The sequence below is a fragment of the Geospiza fortis genome, unplaced genomic scaffold, assembly GCF_000277835.1.
Source record: "Geospiza fortis unplaced genomic scaffold, GeoFor_1.0 scaffold1048, whole genome shotgun sequence".
Classification (NCBI taxonomy): domain Eukaryota; kingdom Metazoa; phylum Chordata; class Aves; order Passeriformes; family Thraupidae; genus Geospiza; species Geospiza fortis.
Window position 1 is genome coordinate 256106 of NW_005054619.1, and position 25958 is coordinate 282063.

General features: G+C 38.0%; 1 protein-coding gene across 1 annotated transcript in view; it reads left to right on the plus strand.

The window, feature by feature from the left end:
* Window positions 1–25958, plus strand: part of RNF38 (ring finger protein 38) — a 96986-nt gene that overhangs the window by 13056 nt on the left and 57972 nt on the right. Inside the window, exon 2 of the mRNA XM_005430340.3 lies at window positions 22555–22625. The gene's annotated coding sequence lies outside the window, so the exon portion shown is untranslated. The remainder of the gene's footprint in view (window positions 1–22554; window positions 22626–25958) is intronic.

Consider the following 25958-nt stretch of genomic DNA (forward strand, 5'->3'; position numbering starts at 1 on the left):
TACTGTGAGCTATACAGTGAAGATGTCTTTGGATTGTCTTTGGCTAAGGGAAACTTGGAAGAAGTGAAAACCTTGAAAAACAATTCCGAATGCTGGTGGCATTTGGATTGAGAAATTCCTGGCTAAAGCAAATACCTCACCTAAAGACAGCTAAGAACTATCCACAGTGTTGTCCCTGGATGTTGTATATACCAGTTTCAGTCACCATATTAGCTAATTTATGTAAGTGATTCTCTGCCTTTCCACATAATTTGGAATAATTTGGAAATACAGTTTAGCTTCTTTATAGAGTGTTTTTTACTAGCTAAAAGTTAAGTTAATTGTTAGATTTCTGGTCTTTAGGAAACCCAGTAAAATATTCTACTCAGTTTGTGATTTTATAATTTTCCATCAAATGTTATAATTAAAAATCATATTGAGGGTCAGCATGTCCTGCATGCAACAATATCTGTGTGTGTGTGTCTGTGTGTGTGAGAGATTTCCTGACATACAATTAATCACTGAAAAATGTGATTTATACACTGTAGTAGTCAAAGCCTAACAGAAGTTCTGTACGTTGCTGGGAAAGACCTTTCTATTTTTACCTGTATATAATTTTGTCATTCCTTTTATATTTGGTTTAACATGAGGAGTGTGTGGGAGTGTTGTCATTTTAAGGTTTGAATGTTTGCTGAGTTTCATTCAGCTTTTCTGAGTAAGCCAGGGTGCTAAGAATGGTTCATTGCACGTAGTCTACTGAAGCTGCAATACACCAAGGTTTAGTTTTGTGTTTGGACATCCAGTTTATTTCTCTGATTAATACATCTGTGCTGGATCTACTGTACTAGTTTTTTTCTTTGGTCAGTATAATAACATGAGGGCCTTCATCTTGGGCCTCCTTTCTTCTCTATAAGATGATGAAAGTATTATTTACACTTGGTTTAAAAGGATAAGGCATAAGAACTAAGAAAGTTTATCATCCTGATGAAGATACTTATTTTTGAAATTTTGCTCATGAAAAGCAGGTGTGGATGTGGTTTTCTTACATCCCAATTATTTGTTAAAGCAAAAAACAAAACTACATAATAGACCTAATCTCATTTAGTTTGCCTTCTATAAAATAACATCAACTGTAAAATCATATTATATTTCAGAGACTCATTTTTCTGGCCATTTTTCACCATCATCTATTTCACATTAAGGTCACCATTGATTTCGGTATCTTTTCAATTTCTCTTGAGTCATGGGCTCACTCTGAAATTTACTCCTATTCTTTAAGATGCATCCAGGGGCAGAGCAAATTAGAGCAATTTTTTGTAGAAGCAGAGGAGCCCATTTCAGTACTAAAATTCCCAATGTTTCATAAACTGTTCAAATGTACACACCTTAAAACAAGTTTTCACATTTCCGACAAGTGTGAAAATGTATGTGCAAAATACCAAAATACCAAAAATTGAAGACGCATGTCACCAAAGTGCAGAAACAAAATATTTGCTCCTGCAGCTCCTCCAGAACCCCAGCCCAAAATCCTCCTGCATCTTTATCAGTTCCCAGTTACCCCCCTTTACTGATGACATACGTCTTTAAAATGTTGTGCCAGTTGTCCTAATTTTGGGGTTGGTTTCATGAAGTCCCCAGTCAGAAGGTTGGTGTGCACTGGAATTTGTCCAACTGAGCCTGTTTGCTTGGAGTGGCCAGTCAACCTGGGCAAGGCACCCTGTCTGTCCCACTTGGGTTACCAAAAACTTACGCCAATTGTGGGCTCCTTTCCTAGTTTGCAGCGCCAACTCACACACCCAGGCAAGGTATTTCTACCTCTTATTCTGGTTTGTGCAAAGGAGGGAGCAGGGTGGTAGCCCACAAAAGGCTGGCTCCCCAGTCATCAGAACTTTACATGGTTTGTACATTTTAACAAGAAACATCAAGATTCATTGCTTACAGATTACGTGACTTTCATTAAGTAGTACTCAACCCCCCTATTTGCCATGCTAATTAGTCTGCAGGTGCAGTTTTTCCCTCTGTCTGACTCTGGGATCTGTTTGGAGTAGGTGGTCACTGAGTTGGTGGTCCACTGCTGGAATTACCTCTCCCCCAGTTACTGCTCAGTTCTGACCTTACTGCTGGTGGCTCTCATCCAGACAGGCCATTCATCTTGGGATTGCCTTTCCTTTTCCCTAAAACAATCACTAGCCAAGCATATAATGTTCACAATGCAATTGCTTAATCATAACTGTCTAGTTATGATCTACATCTACTGATTGACAACAACAAAAAAAATTGCAAAGTTGGCTTCAGATCTTGGGGGGCTTGATCCAAGACGTGCCTATGCTTTTGTCTGGATTCTGAGATCTGCAGCCAGCCTCCCATCATGGGAAGTGGTGCAAGGGTATGTGCCGATGGGGTGGGTGAACTATAGTGGGTTACTGTGAGGAAATAAAACATCCTTGAGGCTCTGTATACTTGGTCTGGGCATGCTGGGAAGCAAACTGTCCCAGCCTACTGTAACAACAATAAGTGTTCCTGACTGCATACTTGATCAGGGGAGCTGGGCTAACTTGGGTCCTCGCAGCAGAGTTTTCTCTTGCCCTACGCAGGGTTACAGGGTTTTCTTGCTAGCTCTTGAGTATACCAGGAGATCTCTTTACATGTCACAGTTACTAGAAAAATCATCTTTGTGTGCTTCATTGTCCCATGAAGTCTGTGTGAGACAAAATACCAAAGTTTACTTTTCTGCATAGCCTCTGCACTTTTTCTGGTCTTTTTTATTTCTTCCCCTCTCACATTTACATTCAACCTTTGAACAGTGGGGGCAAAGAAACCCCAACAAACAAACTAAAAATAACCAACCATGTGCTCAAAATATTTTTGAGAAGAGATGGTTGTTTTCATTCATTCTCAAGTTTTTCCTTTCTCAGAGTCAAGCCTCCAAGAGGCCTTAGTATGAGGAGGGAAGAGACTTTAGAAAGGATATTGTACCACAGATTCTGTTACATGATCAGGGGTTTTCAGTAAGTAATTTTAAGCCAGGTATGATACACGAGCAGAACAACGTAGATGAAGAATGAGAGAGGATCTGTGTGATGCTGCAAATTGCTCAAAAGCTTTTTAGTGAATGTTTCTGGACAATAATATTGTAATGAGGGAGAAGCTTGCATTTGTAGACTGCAAGCCTCTTCTGTCAGAGGGGTGGTCTGTGCCAGAACACAAGGCGTGCTGCCATGTCGTGCTTTGAAAATTGGGAGGATGCTTATGGCATCTCAGTTCCAGCTGAGTTCTTCAGAGCTACCTACAGCCGCTAGAGACAGTAATTTTGAGGAACACCTGCAAATATTCCTCTTTCTGAAAAAGAAAGCCCATTCATACTGTTTAAGAAGGTGTGTTGGGGTTTCTATATTGGTGGATTTCAGTGGCAAAGATTGGCTTGCAATAATGCTGACAGTTTGGCATGTAAAAAAGAAGCTTCTGTTCTAAAAACTTGAGACTTTTGTGAGCTTCCCATGGAAGTCTTCCTGTTGTTCTTACTGTAAGAAAAGTGATTAACTTGTTTCTCTAAAACTAGTTTTTCTGAAAATCTGTCTCATTGATTTCATTGTTGTTTTATCTGTTTGGTTAAACAAGGTGTTCAAAGTGAATGTAAGATTTAGTATCTGGATTAATACTTCCATAGCCAGCTCTTAAGAGGAGGGTTCCAATTAGAGGTGTGTACTTTTGACTACTGTTCATTCTCCTCTCTCGTCCCCCTATATGTTGGTTATTTAATTGCTTTCAGCTGCAGGTACTGGTATGCATGAGATTCCATATTAACTTTAGCCTGTTGACTAGAGATAGACTGAGGACTACAGGGGCAAATGCTGACTGTTCACAGTCAGCTTCCAGTTGTATGTTGAAAAATGCTCAGAGAACTCACTTGTTTCCTGATTTCCTCGGGGTTCAAGCTGAATCTGACCACTCTGCAGTTCCCCGGTGATCTTTTGTCCTTCTCCCCCCAACTGGTGTAACATTTATTTTTTCTCAGTCATTAGGGGCCTCTCCATTTTCCATGCTTTTTTACATGACTTTAGATGTGAGAGAGAGAGGGCCTTGTCATGGCGTTGCTCATCTCTCAGTACCATTGGGCTCAGCAGGTCTTATCCCATGGATTTGTATGGATCAAGTTCTGTTATACAATATCTGACTAAATCATCATCAACTGATGGCCATTCTTTGAATGTCCTTTAACCCTGTCTGTAAGAACAGGAGTTCTTTGCAGCTAAAAAACAAAGGCAAAGAAGATATTGTGTACCTCTCTCTTATCTGTTCCTGGGTTCACTAAATTACCTACTCCATTCAGTAACTATCCCATGTTTTCAAAGGTCAGCCTTTTACTGTTCATGGAGCAGTAGAAACTCTTTGTGTATCCTTCTCATGCTTGCAGGTCTCATTGCTGGTGAGTTTTGTCTTTTCTAATGCCATTCCTGCATGCCCAGGCAATGTATGTAAATGTTTCTTTTGTAGCCTAACTTTGCTTTCACCTCCTGTATACTGCCGTTTAGCAATGGAGTTCCACCATAAGTTCTTTGGCTGAGCTGGTCTTCTGATATGTGTACTTCACATTATCGGGCTGGACTGTTCTGCGCTTGGAGAATGTCCTTTGACCGGCTTGCTTTCTTGTGATCCTTTACCATCATTGCAGCTTTCAGTGGGATCATACCTACCAGTCCCCAAATTTGCTTTCCAAAAGTCCATGGTCTGTACTCTACTGCTCACTTCCTCTCTGCCCCCAGGGTTTAGAATTCCCCTATGTCATGGTCATTACCACTGAGGCTGCCAGTGATTTTTGTATCCTTAATTGGTACTTCCCAGCTAGTGAATCGCAGATGTGGTTAGCTGTACACTAGCCCAGGTTAGCCTGTATAGTACCAATATTAAGGAGATACTCCTTATAGAAATTCTATTCTATTCTATTCTATTCTATTCTATTCTATTCTATTCTATTCTATTCTATTCTTTTAGTGTGTGTCCCCACCTGCTCTGTTGTTTTTTCAAGGGGATGTCAAGGAGATTAGAATCATTCACAAGAACCAAGGTTGTGATCAAAAGCAACCCTCAAGTGGTTTAGGGTGCTCTGTCTGTGTGGGAGGTCTGTAAAAAAGGCTTTTATCATGATGCCACATTTCCTGACATCTTTTCTGATGTGGATCCATAAACCCTCACCCACCTGTTGTCCACTAAAAGAGCTTCATAAATCCACACTAGTCTTTTGCATAAAGGCACCCTTTACCTTCATCTTCCCGGTCTGCGTTTTCTGAATAGCATCTGTTTGTCCATCACAGCTCTGTCATTCCTGCCAGATCTCAGTTATTCCAGTCACGTTGTGTGGTGACTGGATGCAGAGCTCTTGTTCCTCCTCCTATGAGTTTTCAGACTGCATGTGTTACATGTACACTTCAGACAGGGGCCCCTTCAACCTGTAGTGTTGCTGCTTAAGTGCCTCTTTTTCTTGTCATTCAGGGTCCTTTATTCTTTCTACTGCTACTCCCCAGTTCTTCACTTATCTGTGAGTGTCCCTTCCTAGTTGGAGATAATGTGAATTTGAAAGTAACTTGGCTGGTAAAAATTGATGTATTGCCTTGACTGATGCTGCTGTGCAAGGAAGTAAGTGGAAAGCATAATATCCATTCACACTGACTATCTTCTGCCTGTTGCAAACACTGGTACCTCCTCTGTCAAAATCTTGTGTGTTGGTTTGTGAGGTTTTGGGTTGTTCGGTGGTTTTGTTTTGGAAATTGGTTTTTGGTGTTTGTTTTGTTTTTGTTTTTTTTTTTAAGATTGTTCAAGAAAAGGAAGAGAGGAAAAGGAAGAGAGTTTGGTGACCAACTTCAAATCTCAAAAAAGAATTAACAGTTTTATGAAATGTGCTAAAGGCTGTTCCTATTATTAGGATTGTATTAGAGATTGCTGCTCATACTATAACCTCTTCTGTGGAAGGATTTATCACTTTGCAGTGAAAACATACTGCAGGCAATAGAGTTTGGCATTCCTAGCCAGGGTCCCAATAAATGCTAATGTTTGGTTTCTTTGTTCCTTTTTTAATTTAAAAACATAATTTCATTTTGATTTGAAAGACCCTGAGTAGTAGAGGTTTTGTGGATTTGGCTGGTGTTTATAGTTCCTGCAGCTATATTCTGTTTGTATACAAACTGGTGGGTAATTAATAATGTGATCTGATTTGTTTCCATTATATGTACACAGTGTTAAAACTTGAACTTGAATGTTTACTGTTAACTAACAGTAAAGCTTATATTGAGAGTGTATTGGGTTTTTTTTAAATACCCATTTGAATATATTTTCACGCTTCCCTATAAACACAGAAACACATCATGCACACACGCAGTTTGTTGGAGCAGGAGAAACAGAGCTGTTACTTCAGCAACTTCAGTTTGCCTATGAGTGCTCTGAACTGATTCCAGTGAGACTGATGGCATATCTTTGCCTTCCTGGGCTGCGTCTCCTGCCATCTGAGTGCATGCACATTTCTGATTGTTCTTCATTCTTTTCAGTTCTTCTTGCTGCAGACATTGTGCAGTGACCTAGTGATTCAAGCAGGTGATTAAAAGGAGCTCTCTATTTGTGAATTACTTTGCAAGAGGGTGTTTTCGAGAGAAGCCTGTTCAGCAGATGTTTACAGTATAATAGTAGGTAGCTCTGCATCAAATTCTAGTTTCGTTTGCTATCTTCTAATGTTTTGGAGAAGTGCAGGTGAACCTTTTGTACTCATAAGTGGCCTACAGTGTGTAGATTGTGGAGAGAAAGCTGGAGCAGGACTATAAACAATACTTCATTTTGTAGTGAGTTGTGGGGGTGTTGTATGGCATTTAGCTAGAATAAGTTTACTGGTGTGTTTAGGAAACCAAGGTTACAGCTCTGAGGCAGTTCATATTGGCAAAAGCATATTTTGCTGGGGAAAACTGCCTCATTTTAAGTTATTAAAAACTGTCTCATAGATAATTTTTATCTTTAACCTAGGATTGCTTTTGAAATGAAGTAGTGTATATGACTTATTTTTAAATTATGTTCATGTTTATGTGTATTGCCTTAGCCTTTTAAAGCTGATGTTAAAGTAATAAAGTTAAAATTGTGTCCCACTGTGTTGAGGCATCTCACAGATTTTACAAACTGTCAAACGGGCAGGTATAGTTGCACACACACATTGAAAGAAAGAAAAACATGAGCCTCCCTCTGCTTCATTTAGAATTTAGTTAATTTGTGTGGTAGCGGAAGGCACTTTGCTCTCAGCCTAATGTCTGTCCAGTACAAAGCATACTACTCCTAGTTTTACTGGGTTTTAGTTACCCTGTAACACCAGGTGGAACAGGACTGGGAAGGATTCACAAGCAAACTGTGCACTACATGTTTTTGTGAATGGAGCATTTATGGCTTCTTGATTTTCTTTTCCTTTATTTTTCCTAAGTATAGTGAAGTGACAAGACTGTTTCAGTTACGACAAAGGGCAGTTCTGCCTTGGGAAACTTTTGTTAGGCAGTTTCTCTAGGTTATAGACTTAAAGTAGATGCAATCCTTAGGGTAGAAAGAAAAAATTTCTTTATATCCATCATGCTTTTGACGCTTAAAAAATGAGCAGTAGTTTAAGTTATTCTTCTCATGCTACACCTCTGTTTATAGTAGGAGGGCAAGGGGATGTACTTCTGCTCATAGCAGAGAGTTGCACTGTGGCAACTTTGGTCAAAGTCACTCCAGATGTCCCATTCACAATTGAGCTTGGTAGTGTTACGCCAGCTTTTCAGGTAACACCCCTCTTGGTCAGTTAGTGACTTCTGAGCATGGAATTAAAGGATGTCTGAGAAGACTATGGATTCATGCAGAGGAATGTTTCTACTGTTGTGTCAGGAGTCACTAAGCAGGTCTGTTGGAGACTGATCAGGGAAGCTAGCTGCAAGATCCTGGACCCTCTGTGCAAGTTCTTGGTCATGGATCTCTCTCCTCATTGTGTATGACCCAGGCTGCTTTTGCTGTTGGCTGAAGAAGTTGTGAAGCAGCGAAGAAAGGCTCAGCATGTGTGGTGCCTGGCCATGAATGTAGGTACTGTAGGATTGACAAGCTGTATGAGAGGAGGCTGATAATTGGAAGACATCTCAAATGTCAAGCATCTATGGGTTAAATATCTGATACAGTTAACAGTTCAAACATTTTTACAGAACCATTTTTAACAATAATCCTGTAGTTATTTAAAAATAATTTATAGTGTGGTTTCATAATTGTTCCATTCAAGGTCTTTTGTTTATCTGTAGTAGTGCTTCCAGCAACTACCCAACCCCAGTAACAAACCAGCAATTTGCTTTACATTTCAGAGAAACAATCTACTTAGGTTTTGCAGCTTCATACCTTGAAAACAAATGCTGTTGTAAGTCAAGATATGATGTCCCTTGCTTTGTTGTTGGTTTTACTTAGCATATGTTTATGCTAGTATGCCTTACATCTTGCTGCTTTTGAATTCATAAAGGTTGTGCATGCTTTCTGTTTACCTTTAAGATGGGAGGAAAAAAGCCTGAAGCAAAACCCATAGGCCGCCACAAAAATGCCTTCACAGGGAAACTGAGTTAGGCTGGTTTTAATTAATTTATATTGCCAGTTAGGATACTTCTTTGATTGATGGTTTTCAGTTTAACTTGGAGCATTCATCTAGAGAAAACTTGCATTTTAGTAGTCAGTAAGTGTATTTCCTATTGAACATAACATTTGAAGTCTTATTTGCTAAATTTTGTGAGGAAAGGAGGTAACTTACAGGGACATTTAAGGAATTTATATAAATGCACATTATATTGGCTTCTTATGTTCTGTGTTTTAGGCTTTGAAAAATTGTATGGTTTACTTTGTTTTCCTTGATGAGATTAATTTTTATGTCTTATTTGATGATGGGCTTCTGTTTAATAGAAACATGAATTGTATTTAGACAACAAGCTTGTTAAAACAGTCTTGAAAGGCAGATGTGTTTTGTCAGTATGCTGAAAATAAAGTGGCTCTGAGAAATCAGGATAACAGAAACAAAATTATTTGAGGAAAATGCAAATTTAAGCTTTTTTTTCTTGATCGGTAGTATTTGTAGAACTAGTGATTTAGCATTCACTTGCACTTTGCCTTCTTTCTCTGGTATGTAAAAATTAGACTATTTTCTCCTATAATTTGTAATAAATTTCCTAACTTTGAATGAGCAGGCTATTAAACTCTTTTCAATGGGAAGAGGAACAAAAGGCATCAGCTTCTGAAAGAAGACTGACTTCATTTGATTGGCCAAGAGCTTCCTTCAGAGACTTGACTGATCCTAAAAGTTCAGGACTATTTGCACTGTCTGAAGTATTTTATTACTTTTTGGTTTTTGTTCTAGACAATTTAGGTTTGAATTTCTAGTACATTTGAAAATAGCATTGATTGAGTTTAAATTCAGTATCTTAATTTAAATTTATGTATTTTTACCTGCTGGTGTCCGATATTCAAAGACTTCCTTGGATCAGAGATTGTAATCAAGGTTGTGCATACAATTTTTATATTGGCCCATCATGATTTTTCTTAGACAGCATATTACTATGGCATTTCATTTTTTTCTGCATTTTTTGCCCATTGCTGTGAAAGGGTTTGGAATAGAAATGCTCTTCTGAGAACTTCTCAGTAATCTTATCTTTTAAAATACTGACAAGTAGAATGTACTTTCCAAAAAATGGGTCTGTGTGGCTATCTCAGTAGACCTCCAGGCAGAAGAATCTTTCTGTATGTGTATTCTGTATGCTGTGAATTAATGAGAAACTGTCTGTATGCTGCATATTTTATAGAGCCAAAGGGAGCTAACCTTTACCCCTGGTATTACTCATCCTGTTAGTTTTGATGTTGGCGACATTAGGCCATTTGATTCCAAATATTTAACACAGATGGATGGGTGCAATCCAGCTTGTGTTGCTTGAATAGATAATTGACAGAAAGGTAAATTACCTTTGTAATGGATATTACCTGCAGTGATTTCAAAATAGCATGTTAGCTGGAGCTAATTTTGTTAATATGTTCTTTCCAAGAAGAAAATATTCTTTTCTGTTGAGAACCTTCGATGAGTTTTAGAAAATGCAAGGATTTTCAGAAGTGAAAAACTGAATGGAGTTTAAATTAGTTATAAAAAGTAGAGGACTGAGAATAGGGCAAATTTATGGGGGATGGATCTGTCACTTTTCACTTGTCAGCACATACAACCTGCAGATCCAGGGTCCCAGAACTATTGTTTATTTTGAGCTTTTTTTGTTGATGTTGTTGTTTGGCTGTGCCAGAAGGAGAAATGAAGTGCTATCCTCTGTGCTCTATCCAGACGGAATTGGTATTGACCAGTACTTGAAGTAATGCAACAAGATCATCCATTTGTTCTCAAGTGTCAAAGCTTCCAGAGTTTCTTTACTAGAGTTATTAACATCTAACAAAGGTAAAATAAATGTAAACATTTGCTCCTATTTACAAATTTAACTCATTCCATGGCTGACAGGTTTCTAATCTGAGTGTTGAATATGTAGCAGAAGAATGCTTATGTTAACATTTAATGATCTTGCTGAGATGTGTAGCCTTTGGAATGTAGATAGACCAATTTCTTTGTTTTTAAAAGAGAAAAGGCAATGTTGTGCAATAATGACTGATGATAATGGCTGATCCAACCATAGTGAAAAGTTGCCCTATTTGGTAAAAATACTCAATAGGGGAGTGTGGGTGTTCTTCTTACACTGAAAAATAAGCATACTTAACCCTGGAAGGTTTTCACCTCTATCCTAGGGCATATGGTTGTTTTCAGGAGAGTTTTTCTGTCTGCTGGTATTGCTGGAAAAACTAAAGAATTATTCCTGTGTTAAATTTGGGAGGACTATAGAAGATACATTCTGCAATCTCCAGGGTCCAGGACAGAGAGAAAAATGCATTTTGGCTCAAGAAGTGCACTGTATCCTGAAGTGATTTTGCCTCTCTTCTCTGCTCTTATGAAACCCCAGTAGGAATTCTGCACCCAGTTCTGGGGACCTCCGTACACAAAAGGCATGGACCTATTGAAATGGGTCCGGAGGTCAGCCACAAAAATGGTCAGGGGGCTGAAGCACCTCTCCTTGGAGGAGAGCGTGAGAGTTGGAGTTGTTCAGTCTGGAGGGGAGAAGTACTCCGGGAAGACCTTACTGTGACTTTTCAAAAGGATGAACAGAGATTTACTGCCAAGGCTTGTAGTGGCAGGACAGGGAGCAAAGGTTTTAAATTTAAATGTAAGTTTGTCAGAGTACTTCTTCACTGAAAAATTTCTAGTTACCTAATATGCCTTTCAGATTTCAAACTTGGCACAGGCGTGATCTCCTGTTCACTGAACACTATGCTAGTGTTCTGATTTACTCTCCTTATGGATGTCCTTTTAAATTAACCTTTAAAACTCAAAATCATCAAAAAAGAAACCAGATTTCTGAAAGGCTGGAAACTGACAGCAAGAAACCTGATGCTTTCTGCATACCTGATTGTTGGCTGAATTACTTGTAGTTTTACCTGTTGGTTGTGCCTCTAATAATTGTCTCTCACATTTGCACCAGAACTAAAACTGGGGATTATATACCAGTTAATATCCTTCCTCAGGATAGGCAGTGCAGAAGAAAAAGGTTTTGAAAATAAGCATATAGTGTGGACAAGGGCAAGTGGGATATAGGTGATGACAGGGACTGGGAGCTGTGGAGATACCTAGGCATCTTCGGAAAGGAATATCAAGATTGGACATGGTAAGCAGTAGTGCATCTTGGTTTTAAAAGCCAGAGTACACAAAAAGAAGTTGCAAAGAATTCCCCATGACAGAATTAGCACAGAATTGTTATTCTGTAAAGCTTAATGTAATTTACTTACTGAATGTTACTCCAAAGACTTAGAATCTGCTTTTTCAGAGAAACATTCGTCATTTGATGATATGTAAATATCAAATTTTCTTCTTATTTTCTCAGAAGCTTTTTCTTATTGATGATAATGATACTGCTGCTTGTGATAAACCAAGTTGAGGTTCCTCAAAATATTTCTCTCTTTAGAAAAGCCTTGTCAGCTTGAGACAGGATACATTCAGAAAGGGAGGAAAACTGTGATATTGTGGGATTGAAATCTCTATTATAATTTACCACAAGCAGCACTGGGTTAAAAGAGGAGTTCTGTTGACCTTCTGCTCTTTTCCTCCAAAGTAACTTCTATGTTATTGTCATAGCTTGGTTTGTTCAGGGGACAGAAATATTACTAAATAGTTCCTATTATTTTTTTGAGAAGTTGTAGTGGTGTCTCAGGCTGCTGATGGCCTTATACTCTGCACATATGAGAAAAAGACATAAAATGTTGATTGTTAACATGATTTTCTTTGAAACAAGACTGGGACAAATGCTTACTAATTGGAGCAAAACCAAGAAAGACAGGAAGAGAGAAAGTTATTTCATGGCCTGTCAAATGTAAATTAGCTTTTTCATTTTGTTGGGGCAAGTCATTCCTTACTGATTATAATGTAAGTTGCAGTTGTAAGCACTTAATGGACTGCAGGGAGGTGAGGGATGTGGAGAGTTTATACACTGTAACTGAGCACTATTTAACACTAACTTCTCTGGATTCTCTCTTAGACCAGTTTTGATTGTGTTGAGGTTTTCACATTTCATTAAATAAGCTGTCTTTGGAGGGAGCTTGGGCTCTCTGTTGTTTGAAACAATTTCCTAGAGGTTGCTTAATCATGAACCTTTAACCATGCTTTCAGAATTAATTCTCTTTCAAACAGATATTTGCAAAGTCAGTTCCTAAGTAGGAAATGCCTCTTTATTACCCTTTGCTTTATGATTAGATTGAATATACAGTGGAAAAAAAAGGACAAAAGAATAAATAATTGACATGCATTTAAAACTTTTTTTCTGGGATTACACTGACATTGCTCTTTCGTATCTGTGTCAAATACTACAGGAATTGGTACCAACATTATTTTTGCCACTGAAGCATTCACTCCTCCAGGCTTGTTGGATGGGAACTTTAAGGCTGTTATTAGAAAAACCTGATCAAAACTGAAAACCCCAACCAAACAACTACGACAGCCTTTCTGCAAATTAATGCTAATTTTCATAAGTGATACCATAAAGAAACAGGCAGGGAGTAACAAGCTAAGGTTTAGAGTTAATATTGTGCTTCTATGCCTGTTTAGTTTTTTTGTGGTAATGATGGCTGGTTTATGTTGGTAACAATAAATGTAAGGCATAGGAAGCCCTTTATTCATTGCATCCAGAAAGTTTGTGTAAGCAGTTTTTTATTTTTTAGAGACTAAATGAAATTCTCAAGAAAAGATTAAGTTCAAGAAAATCAGTTTAATAATGTAGTTACACATAGAGAGGAACAAATGGCTTGAAATTTCAGGTCGCTTTTGAAAAATAACTATGATTCAGGAGGCACAGAAATTCAAGACAACTGAATCTTCAAAACCAGTAATTCAAAATCCTGTAAAGATGGAAATAGAATAGTATAGAGGATATCTGTGTGATCTTTTATGTTTATACCGGGCCTTTAATGTAATGTAGTTGTGCTTGGTATTTGCGTCTCTTACTTCAGCTCCCACACAGTGGTTGATGAAAACTGAATTCCAGGACAAGATTAAAAGATTTTATCTTTTTTAAATGCTTTATGGCTTGCCAGTTTTATTCTTTGTTCTACAATTGCTTTACTTTCAGTAAAAGTCAGCCTTGAGTTATTGAAATACCTGTTTTCTCTCCTTTTCTAGCTGTTTTACATATGCTTTATAGTAACTGTATTTGGATGTCTTTTGGGCTTATGGTACTGCTGTTAGCCTCCTTTTGAAACATGACAAGAAGAGGCAAAAAGTTTCCTTCTTTCTAAGTAGATACTGAACGTCCTTGAGGAGAGGCTGCTTATGAAAAGGCACTGCTATATTTTGGTCCTTCAGTACTGTTTTCTGTGGTGAGTTTCACTACACTCTTTGTCTATAAATGAATGTTACCGTTCTCTCTGGAATGGCAGTAATTGTGCATTGAAGGCTGTGAGCATCCTTTACTAGACTATACTTGCACAGAAGCAATCCCAATGCAACAGCCTTCAGGGAACAGCAAGGAAACTGTGACTAGCTACTAAGCAAAGCAGCCACAGGGACCAGCACCGCAAACTGGAGATGTTGTTCAGAGTTTTTTAGCAATAGTGTCCTTCTCTTGCAGGATTGTATGCAGAAAGGGAGTTTCCTTTTAGCTTGTTAATCAACTATTAATTATTTTTGTTATGTCTCAGAGATAACTTCAGTGTAGGAGCTGTGAATCTTACTGTACACAGTGGAGAACAGAATGGAAAATAAAACATTGCTTGTCTTTAATCTCTGTGTCTTAAAGCGTCAAGCTTTGTGTCTCAAGTATTCTTTGTTAGGTGGGTATTGTAAGAGTCCTGCAGTACAGCAGTTAAGAGGAAGTGTGTTTTTGTGCTTTAGCTGCAGAGGTCATATATTTCAAGCTGCAACTTAAGTTTATGTCAGTTCTTCAGAAAATTACCTCAGAATGATTTTGTCATGAGAGAAGATCTAAAGAGAATGAGAGCTTAGAGGGGGAGGAACTGGTGATTGCGTTGTTCACTTGGTTCAAGTACCTGACTGCCATGTCCATGGGAGTAATCTTTTCTGAATCTGTACATCTTGTCTGCAGCAGCATGGAATTATCTGCAGAGTGTACAGGTAGATTACCCCTTAAGAAACATGTAGTGATTGTGGGACTAAGTCAGTTTTTGGAAAGTGGTTCCCTTCCCCACACAAAAGTTGCTTATGTATTAGGTGTTATTTTTGTATATCCTTAGAGCAGTTGAGATGGTTGAGATTAATGTACCTAAAATCAATAATCCCATAGGCACTTCTGGCTTTCTTTTGGACACATCCTTTTTAAAAGGGTAAAAAGAAGGCCCCTGAAATTACTGACTAGTCAACCTCACCTCTGTGCCCAGCAATATCATAGAACAGATGCTACTGGTAGCTATGTCAAATCATAAGGAAGACATGGAGGTGCCTGGAGACTGATAGCAGGGCTTCACCTAGGGCAAATCATGCCTAACTAATCTCACAGCCTTCTATGATGGAGTCCTGACTGTGTCAGTTGACCAGGAAGAGCTACAGATATCTCCCTGGACTTCTGCAAAGCCTACAGCATGGTCCCACACAGTGTTCTTGTTGCTGATTTGGAGGGAGTAGGATCTGATGTACTGTGTGATGGGTAAGACATAGGCTGGCTGGCCATGTCCCAGAGTTACAGTCAACAGTATCCATGTGAAAACCAGTAATGACTGGTGTCTCTTGGGGGTCTCTACTGGTACAAATACATTTTGATACCTTAATCAATGGCATAAAATAATTGAGCAGAGAGAGCCTCAGCAAGTTTGTGGATGATGCCATGCTGAGTGGTGCAGTTGATAGGCTTGATGAAAGGGATGCCATCCATCGCTAGACAGCATTGAGCCATGTGAACCTCATAGGGTTTAACAAGGCCAAGTGCGAGGCCCTGCCCCTGGGTTGGCATGATCCCCCATTCTGATGGAGCCTGGTGAATGAATTGACTGAATGCAGCCCTGCAAAGAAAGACTGTGGGTGTACTGGTGGATGAACATTCACATGAGCCAGCAATGTGTGTTTACAACTCATGGTTTAGAACCATGTCCTCAGCTGTTGGAAGAGAAGCATGGCCAGCAGGTCAAGAGAGATGATTCTGCTCCTTCCACTGCACTCTGTTGAGACCCCCATCTATGCTACTACATCCAGCTCTGTGGTCTTTTTGATTTTAAATGGAAAGAGGGTAGATTTAGGAATATAAGAAGGATAGAAGGAAGAAAGTTTTAACAATGAGGGTGGAGAAACACTGGAGCTGGTTGCCCTCATGTGGATGTTGTGGAGAAGTTGTAGAAATTCCATCACAGAAAGTATTAAAGGCAGGTTGAACAGTGTTTTGAGCAACCTGGTCTAATGATAGCTAGACTAGATGGTATTTAAAAGGTTCTTAAAATCCAAATGCTCTATGATTCTTTGAAATAAGCTTGTACCCTAATGAATGAGCAGTGAATTTTCTCAGTGGACTTGAACTGTCATCTGATGCAGGTTTCTTGGATGCAAAGTTCTTAACTGATTTCCTGGTCCTGATTTATTGTCAGTCTTTCTTGTTTGACACTTGCATGAGACAGCTGGAAACAGTGTGATTTTTATGAACTCAGTTAATCAGAAATAGGAGGATACAAAGGTAACAGATAGGGAATGGTCTAAATAGCTTATCTGACACAAATAGTACTTTTACTGTATTTATATATTCTTTTTCTCCAATTATGACCTTCTGGGAACTAGATTTAACACCCTGCTAACATTTTGTTGATGCTTGGCTGTGTAGCCTCTTCAGATACAGTTTGTGTCTTGACATTTTGAGTGTTAAGAGCACCAGTAAAATACTGGTACTGTGTTTATGGGTGTAGCAGTATTTCTGCATTAAGCTGATTTCCTGAAGGTTTATTGATGCTGTAAATGTTTTCACCAGATGATTTCTTGCTGAACAGCTCCTTGAATAACCAGGAGAAAATGATCCCCAGAGCAAAGCACAGCTGTCAATAAAGCTATGGAAAACATTCCTTGCTTTTGTATGTGCACTGTAAAGATATGAGACCTCAAATTTTAGAATACTTCATGGTTATTGAGTCTTTGGTCATTTGGTAATGCTGCACTATTAGTTCAGGAAGAAATCTTTTGATGTCATACTTGATACTCGACTTGAGCTGTAGGGTATGTGGGGAAGCAAGTTGCTGGGGATTTGAATCCTTCCGACTCTGTATTGTGTGAAAGTGACTCACTTTTTTTTGCAGGTGTGTTTAGCTTAAAAATATGCAAATATTTTCAGAATTTAGAGCTTGCAAGATGAAGTTGGGTGGCGTCTCTCCTTGTCGCAGACTGCTGTGGAGGGGATGAAACCATCTGGTTGACTCTGTGGGTTACCAGGTCATCTGAAGTGTAGTTATCCTCATTCTTCACAAAAAAAACCATGTAGCTGCTAAAGTTAGTGGAGAAGGAAGAAGGCAACTGCTAGGCCACAGTACTTCCTTGTATGAGGTGAGGGGGCCATTATTATAAGTGTGTTCACAAGCATAGTGTTAAAGAAATTTAGATGAGTTTTGTTCTCATCTCCATTAGGTAGGTTTATTGCATCTCTTGTGTGACAGTCTGGACAAATAGCAATGTTAAGGGTCTGGGGTCGTGCTCTTCATCAATTCATTGTTACCAAGTAGTTGCCTTGTGGTCATCTTCACACCGTAGGTTTTAGGTTGGTTTTGGTGGGAGTTTCTCTCGGTTTTATGGTTTGTGTTGAAATATGGTTGTTACAGTTCATAAACCACAATCTATGGGTTGTCTACTCTAACTATTTATTTAAAAATAATATTTAAGTTGCTAGGTTTCTCTTTACTAACTATTATTAATGTTCAGATTTTTAGTTCCAGGTTTTACTATAATATCTATTCGACTTACACAACATAGCCTTATAGTTCAGATAAAGTTCAGCTTGCATCCTAACAATTCAAGCTACTGATATCTACTTCCAAATAATAAAAAATTTTCAACACTAAGGTAAATGATATGGAGATGGGGTTATATTCAGATGGCTGCTATAAGGGCCATTTTGTGGACAATTCCTGGAGTAAGCTGTCCAGTTTGTACCTGTACATTTCAATTAGATGTTCATTGAAGTAAAAGTGTTTATGCAGTCTTGTAGAGACACAGCAGAAACTTCAGGTAAAAAGATCTTTCTTCAGTTCTGATTTATAGATGAGTTTTCTTCAGTTCTGATTTTTAGATGAGTTTGTTTATGAAGCTGAGGCCTGCCTCATTTTCAGGCTTTTTGCTGTACTAAAGTAAATTTGTCTGTTCTTTTTTTAAGCTCTGATATTGTTAAAATATGTCAGACTTCAAGGTTTTAAAATACAAAGAACCCTTTAGGTTCCTCTCCTTTTCTCTAGAAGTGTCTTGGAGGTGTCATACAGTCAGAAGTTTGACTGGAAGATACACTTAATTTATATGCAATTAATGTAGGCCCAGATTTTGTTTTGAACTCTCAGTTTTGTCATTTTCATCCCATTTTCCTGCTGGTTAGTAAGCATGGTGTGTATTTCTCTGATAGCTGCAGAAAAAAGAAAAGCTGAGAGAGCTTTTCTTGCGGAGTGTTACCGTGCTTCCTGATGATTGCTAGATATCTAAGTTTTCACTGGGTGTGTGGAATTGAGGACAGCATTCCTTGGCTCAGTCGGGATATGGAAGGGGCACCAGAACTCAGAAAACACCAGCAAACTTATGCTGGTTGCAGTTTGACAAGAGCATGGATTTCTTGACAAGTAGAGGAAGCAGGAGGAAAGGAAGGAGAGAAATTCAGGAGGCATTTAACCTTTTCTTTTCTCCTTTAGTGGCTTTAGGCTGCTTCCTGGCTAAAATGTGTTCCAGAGTTTTATCAGAACGCCTTAGATAGGTATACTCCATGCTGAGGAGTTGCTTTAAATTATCAGTGTTGTGTCCCATACCATGCAACTGAAAATATTAGCTCTTCCTAGAGTGTAATAAATTCTTTCATCAACTTAAGTTAAAGTGTATGAAAATCCATGGGAATTTCAATTTGTTGGAGTTTATAAAAAAAGGAGTGGAAGGAAGAAGGGAAGAATGGCAATCCTAGTATGAATTGTATGCAGCTAGCATATATGTATCGTGTTTCTTCTTTGTGGTCAGATTTGCATGCATAGAGAAAAAAGTTTTAAAGTATTATATACTTAATTTGCATCCTTGTTCTTACTTGACCAACCTGAGTAGCTGTATCATTTATTGAACTTACCTCTAACTTTTCTGTCGTAACAGCAAGGTATTCTGTTTACCCCATTGAGTAAGTTCTTCATTGCAGTTGGAAAGGTTCTTGATTTAGAATGTGCCCCTAAAATCTAAATAATATGCCACAGGTACAGGAGCATTGTTGACTAGTACATTATAATAATCTGCAGGAGTGGTTTGCATTATTTTGTTGGAAGTTGAGGAAGATCACAGATAACCTCCCTTCCTTGTATCTTTTCAAATAGACTAGCCATCCATGGCTATATCTCACCAGATATACGCCATTCAACTCACAGGTTTTTTAAAGGGAGCAGTTAATTAAGAGTCTAAGGTTGACCCAATTCAGACTTTGTTTCCATGCATTTCCTACTTTCCAAACTCTAGTCTGCAAATCAAACACTTAGCCCAGAACTTGTCTGATTCATGCAAGTTAGTAAGACTGAACAGATTCACTCTAGATAAAGTAGGTTTAATAGTATAGGTATTTCCTATGAGACTGGTGCTGGAAAGTCAGTGAATGTATTAATCAGTGTCATTCACTTAAGCAGTGAGATACTTCCAGTAGCGCTGAAGTTACTGAATTAAAGATTTGAATTCACACCTCTTTTTCCCTTGGACCAGCATTGTGTGTGTTTGGATGGTTTAAATTGGCAAGCATGACGCTGGCCTTTCAAACCTGATACTGATTCTCTTTATTACAATGCAGAAGTTAGACAGAATCCATGAAATTCTGAAGATTCTTTTTGCTGTTCAGTTTAATGTGGGGGTTTAGAAGAAAAATAGCCCCTTTCCTATGGTAACTGGGAGGTATAGCAGTCTTTCTTTCTTGCCTGTTTCAAAAGAATGGATATTTTTCCTGGAGTGCAAGTCATAGTACTAAGCTGGTATCTCACTTTATTTGAAGAAGGGTATGCAAAAGAATTTAACTTTTTAAAGAGGTTATATATATATACACATAGTGCATCAATTGAAGGGCATTACTCTCTACCTGTCTGATACTGGTAATGGTGAAGGGATGCCTGATCTGATGTTTCACATATGCCTGCTGTGTTTTGGTGGTGTCTCAGCATAAATTGAGGCTACTCTTTTGTCACCCAGGTATTGGAAGCTGTGAGCCTGAAAAAACCAGCTGACCGTTAAAAAGTGCCCTGTTACTTGCACAGCCTGGAGATTGTTTTGTGGGAGAGAGGAAGTTCAAACTAGGATTAGGCTTGAGAAAATGATGGGCATTAGACCTCAAAGTTGCATCTCCTGAACACAGTTGCAAGGAAGTGCGTTTGGGAAGGTGCTGTGGGCAGTGGCCTGTGTGCTGCCTTCTGCTTCTTACGTAGGAGTTCTTGATGGCATTTTCCCCACTCTGACTGTTCTCAAAGTCAGCTTTGCAGAGATAATTCTTCAGTCAGAATTAAAGCTTTGATTGTAGTAGCCCTAGGGTCTGCTAGCCCTGGAGTGCAGTGTGGTCTTGAGTTGGCCTGAAATTCCTGTCAATTTGGGGATATGAAGGCAGTTTAACGGAGTTTGTATCTACTCCCTGCAGTCGGTGCAATGCAAATTGGCTTTTGTTCCTTTCAGTCCTCGGGCATCTTTAACGATTAAACAACAATTGAAAAGTCTTTGGCACAGACTAGAGAGCTGCTGAGGTCATCTTTTGAGATTCTGACTCTGATCTTCCTGGCAGGTAGGTGAAATGTGATTAACCAGTCTTCAGGTTTGTCTCAGTGCAATCTGTCAGAAAGACAATGCTTTAAAAACATAACTCAGTTATTAAAAACTGCCTTTATATTTTATGTGTATAAATGTAAAAATATTTTTAAGATCAGAGAAGTCCTACAGGACTTTCCTGACCATTGAATTCAACATTATAGATTGCACTGTCATGAAGCAGAGCCTTTAGCTGGTAGTCTGCTGTGTCAGTGTCTTCAGATCTGTTACCTCTGCTGACCCATTCAAGGGACTGTACTATCAATGCTGTCTTTGATGTAAACCCTTTTCCAAAGGCAGCTTTTGGTGAGGCTGTTGGTGAGGTCAGCCAGCTCACTGGTGCAAAGCAGCCAGGATGTGTGTAATGCCTTCACTTCTCACAGTTAGGGATTGTGTTTTATATCTTGTTATTGTACTGTAGGGTATTAGTTGACTGCAAATGAAACAAATATGTCATAAAGGCCATGAAAATCCTGTTAAGAGAAAAAAAAAAAGAATTTAAAGGAAAACATTGACATAGTCTCTGCTAACTGCAGAACAAATCGGTTGGTTAGCGGGTTCTCTGCTAACTGCAAAACAGTTGAGTTTGACTGAAATATATAGATAAAACCCAAGTTAGAATTATTTTTGGTAATGTGGATATTGTTAGAATTTAAGGTATAGCATCATGAAAACTGATGAGCTGCCCTGGTGTATTATGTTGCATTAACTAACTGGAAGCTCTGCTACTGGAGCTATGTTGCTTCTGCTGGTATCTGTTATAGCTAGAACAAAGTCAGCTTATCGTTGTGATGGTGCATGCAATCATGGTTTGTGAAAAGCCTATCTGTAAAGTATATAATATAGCCTGTAATGCAAGGTCCACGTTTATGAATTTTAATTTGTTAGGGAGTAAGTCTTAGGAATTTAACCTCTTGAAATTCCTTTCATTATCCACATGCGTAGATGCCTGAAACAAGTTTATGAGTATTTTTTGTAATTTGGCTAAATTTACCTATTTTTTGTTGCCTATTTCCTTATTTTAGACCAATTCAAAAGGTTGTATTTTACATCAATTCTGCCTCTGGTGTAATGGTCAGAAAGATATCAAGCTTTACCTTTAACACTATGTTCTCCTAAGTTTTGTAGCTTGCTTTTGAGCTTGAACTGATTCCAATTCAAGAAAACATGTGGAGTGCTTGTAGTGAAACACTTGCAGTTTGCTTAAGTCTAAATCAAGTGGGAGGGGAGCACTGCATATTTCGAACAGTTTAAAACTAGTTCTTTTTTCCCTTTTCACCTTGAAACTTCAACTGTATAGTGATTTCTTCTTTGCCTTCTCTTCCTACAAAAAATACACAGTATGATCATGCATTACTGTTGTTCAAGCCAGTACAATGACTCCTGTTGCAAAATAGTATTTTTTCTGAAGTGGTAAGCCAGAAAGAAGCTTTGTAAAATATTTTCATATATTCTTTGTACAGAAGTCTCAGGACTGGGATAAGCCTTTGTAGGGGTGTACTGTCCCTTTTGTTCCTAGGCTTAAAGAAACTTGTATAGAAACATTAAGCAGGCAGAAATTCCACTATAAGAAAATTGGACACAATTAAAACTTTGACCTTGGAATTTTCCTCTTTTAGTCTTAATGTATTGCTGGAATGAGGCTGCTGGTTTGTGGTTACCCAGGGTGCTGAAAATGTTCTGTAGCACAGTATATAAACTTGAATTGTAGCTTCTCCTTATTTTTGTATGCCCATATGTACTTTAGTGCATTTGCTGGTTTTGGATTGATGAGCTAGCTATAATTTAATTCTGTTTAAAATTCTTAAAAAAAATATGTGAAGACATTGGCACACTTATAAAATGTCTCTCTGATGCTTGTTCTGTTTTCAAACCTAGCTGTTTGGCAACTAAATCTTGAGAAAAGAAAGTTTGCTAAATTTACCTTTATTTTTAGTGTTCACAGAATTTGGGTTATCATTTTAGTTATTTTTTTTCTCCCTTCCCTCCTTGTTTTCCAGGTAGTATTGGTACAGCGTTTCAATGCTACACAATCCATCAAGATCACATTTGTACTGATGACAGTGACAAGGTGAGATTTATGTGAATGTTTCATTCACAAGATAATTACGCATTGCAGGGTTTTTATATATTGTTTTTACTACACAAACATGTATTGTTTTGCAGATATAGCAGTCAGTTTTCAGAGTTACTTTTTGAACTGTCTCTATCATAGTAAGATATATATTTTTCTCCAGACAGTCTTTTAGGCAGTTAATGAGAAATTTGTCTTTAGTACGTATTTTTTATTTTTGCTTGTATTCCTTTGCCATATTGACACCCTCAGTTAATAAATAACAGCAATGGCTTTGCCAATTTCTAGGTAAGGTAGGATGTCTTGTTTCTTCTGACTTTAGAGATCAGAGCCTAGCTAAGTGTTCAAAGCTTTTTGTTTTGGTTTGGTTTTTTTTTCACAGTAGCCATATTTTTCTGTTTTTGAATTGCAAATTGAAGCTTTTACATGTTAGGACTTCTTGTTCTGTTGTGCATCTTCAAAATAGCAACCTGTCTAGTCGTGTGCATGTGTTTCCCTAACTCTTTTTTGGCATATTTGCAGATTAGTTTGCTTGGGGGTCAGTAGAGTACTATGTATTAAGTGGTCAGTGATACTTGGATCACTACTGTAATTGTGTCATGCAGAAAAGAGTAGTTTTGATATTGAAATCCTTGTGAGACTGACTGTTGATGGTTTTACCTTAAGCTTTATTGTTCTGTAAATACTGCAAATTGATTAACTTTAATTCAACATGTAATGTGTCTTATATTGTATGCACGTATGACACCTCATAGTAAACTAACTTCTTGGCTTGACATGTCTGGGAAGTGGTGGGTATTGGTCAAATTCTAAATCATTTTTCTTGGGAGATGAAATGCAACCTGTGGGGCACTGCCTTAATAAGTACACTAATAATTGTGCTTTGAAACTCTGGAAGAAGATAATTTTATAGTTGTTCCAGCTTGTCCTAGAGCTAGAGTTATTTTCAGAAAGAGCTTCTTTTACTGTTCTACTGCCTTACTATGTTTTTTTTTCTCTCTCACTCTCCTTCCTCTAGTTTTATGGAGAGTGTTTTGTTTGTTTCTTTGTTTTGTTTGTGGGTGTTTTAGGGGTTTTTGTTTGGGTTTTTTGGGTGTTTTTTGTTGGGTTTTGCTTTTGTTTGTTTTTTTTTTTTATTTACCGTGTGTGTATTTGTTTCTTGGGTTGGGTTTTTTGGGTTTTTTGGTGGTGGGGTTTTTTTTATTTGTTTGGTTTTGTTTGCTTTTTGGTTGGGTTTTTTTGGAGTTTTTTATTTGTATGGTTTAGTGTTTTAGTTTAATTTTATTTTTAGATACCACCCTAGATTTGATTACTGGTTCATTCTACAGATACTGATCAAACATGCTATCTAGAGCATGGCTAACATTATTTTAAATTTCCACTTGATTATCTGGTTAGCTATATTCAACAGTATTCACTGCTTTGTTTTTTGGGCCTTGTATACTCTGCACTGGAAGATTCTCGGATGAGGAACGGGTGGGGGAAATTTCATTTCAGAGCCATCCTAGTGCACCAACCTAACCATTTTCTTTCGTGAGTCATTACATGGAATACCATTTCTTGTGTTACACTGATTGCCTTTCCTTAGTTTTATTTCATATCACGGCAATTAAAGTTGTTTAAATCTTGTTGGAAAATCTGTTTGTTAGGTGCTTCATTGGTTTGGAGCAGGGGAGTAGGAAAGGGTTTGGCAGCTTGCCTGGTACAAATTTCAGGAGAGTGGTTGTTTGGTACACCACCTGCCTCCATATTAATAGAGGAATTAGGCCAAATGTTATTTTTTGCATATTTACAGATGGTGGAAGAAAACAGTCTTTCTCCTTAGGGTTGATTCTGCACCAATTGAGAAAGAACTTCCAACTGTAAATTTTAGTTAAGTAGAACTAGTATAAAAAGCAGAAAGAATGTGGTTTTGGGTCTGTTTAAGAGACACGTTTTTCCCTCAGGTGTCTGATTTATTTGGTAAGGGTTTTGATTTTTCTGTAAGAATACATGAAGCTGTCTGACATGGATTTTGTAGGAAATTCTAGTTGATTCCTTGATTAAAATAGCCACTTGTTTGGAAAAACAATGAACTATCCTCTCATCCAGGTTTCTCTGGATGGCATCCTGTCCTTCAGGAGTGTCAACCACATCAGCTTGGTGTCATCTCTAAATTTGATGAGGGTGCACTCGATCTGTTAATCTGTTTCACTGATAAAAGTACTGAATAACACTGGTCCTGATACAGATCCCTGTGGGGCACAACTTGTCACTGATGTCCATTGGGACTCTGAGCTTTTGGCCACTGCCCTCTGGATGCCCAGTGATTGAGGTTTGTTGGTTTTTTTCCAAAGGTTTTGTATATATGGATAGACTTTTTTTAAAATCATAAGTAATCTTTCCTTAAGGTAGCCTGTGCTAGGATACAGTTGCAATTCCCTCTCACTCCTTGCTTGTATTCATATATGCCTACATTCTTTTGTTAGTTTTGGTCAGTTTCCACTGTGAATTACTTTGAAAATCAGGTTCTGATTTATTCTGCTATTACTGAGCGATACCACCTGTTCATTTTGGTATGAATATAATTTAAATGATACTAAATTTAATTTAGTATCATTTAAATTTAGCTGGATTTAATAGATTTATCTACAAATTTATTAATTGTTGGGCCTTTTTATATTCTTTCTGGAAACTTTATGAAAAGCATGCATTTAAAATAGTTTGACATACCTTTGATTAGTCAACAGGCATATTTCAGCAAAGTAATTTACTACTTTTTGCCTGATTGTGCAGAACCAGTTTTTGCATTTTAGAAGAAATGTAAAGGTTAGTATTTGACTGGCAATCCACATATATTTTACTGTAGTTTCTCCACAGGCCCAGGTGTCATTTTCTGAACAACAGCATGAGAAAAATTCCACCATACATGCTAAAGGAATGTTGCAATCTTAATGAAAACAATTCCCAGGCTTCCAGTCCAATTACTTGATTTTGTTGACTTGGCACATGAGAATCTTGAATTCATGTTCAGTGACATCAGCAGAAAACCAGTGTAAGATTTTTCATGTGTCGACTCACTGCATTAAGTGAACTTGTCTAATTTTGTAGTGCCAAGAGCAGTGCTTCTTGTATTACAGAGAAATCTAATACAGCATAGGTATAAAATACATTTCCCATTTTTCTTGGTGTAGTAAAGTGAATAGAATTAAGATTTATTTAAAAATAATTGTTGCTTTGGTGGTGGGAGCTTTTAAACCTCAGTATATAAGTCAGGGCACTGTTTGTTCATGTTTTTAATTTCTTTGATTTTTGCTTTAAAGTAGAAATATTAAATAAAAGAACTGAAAA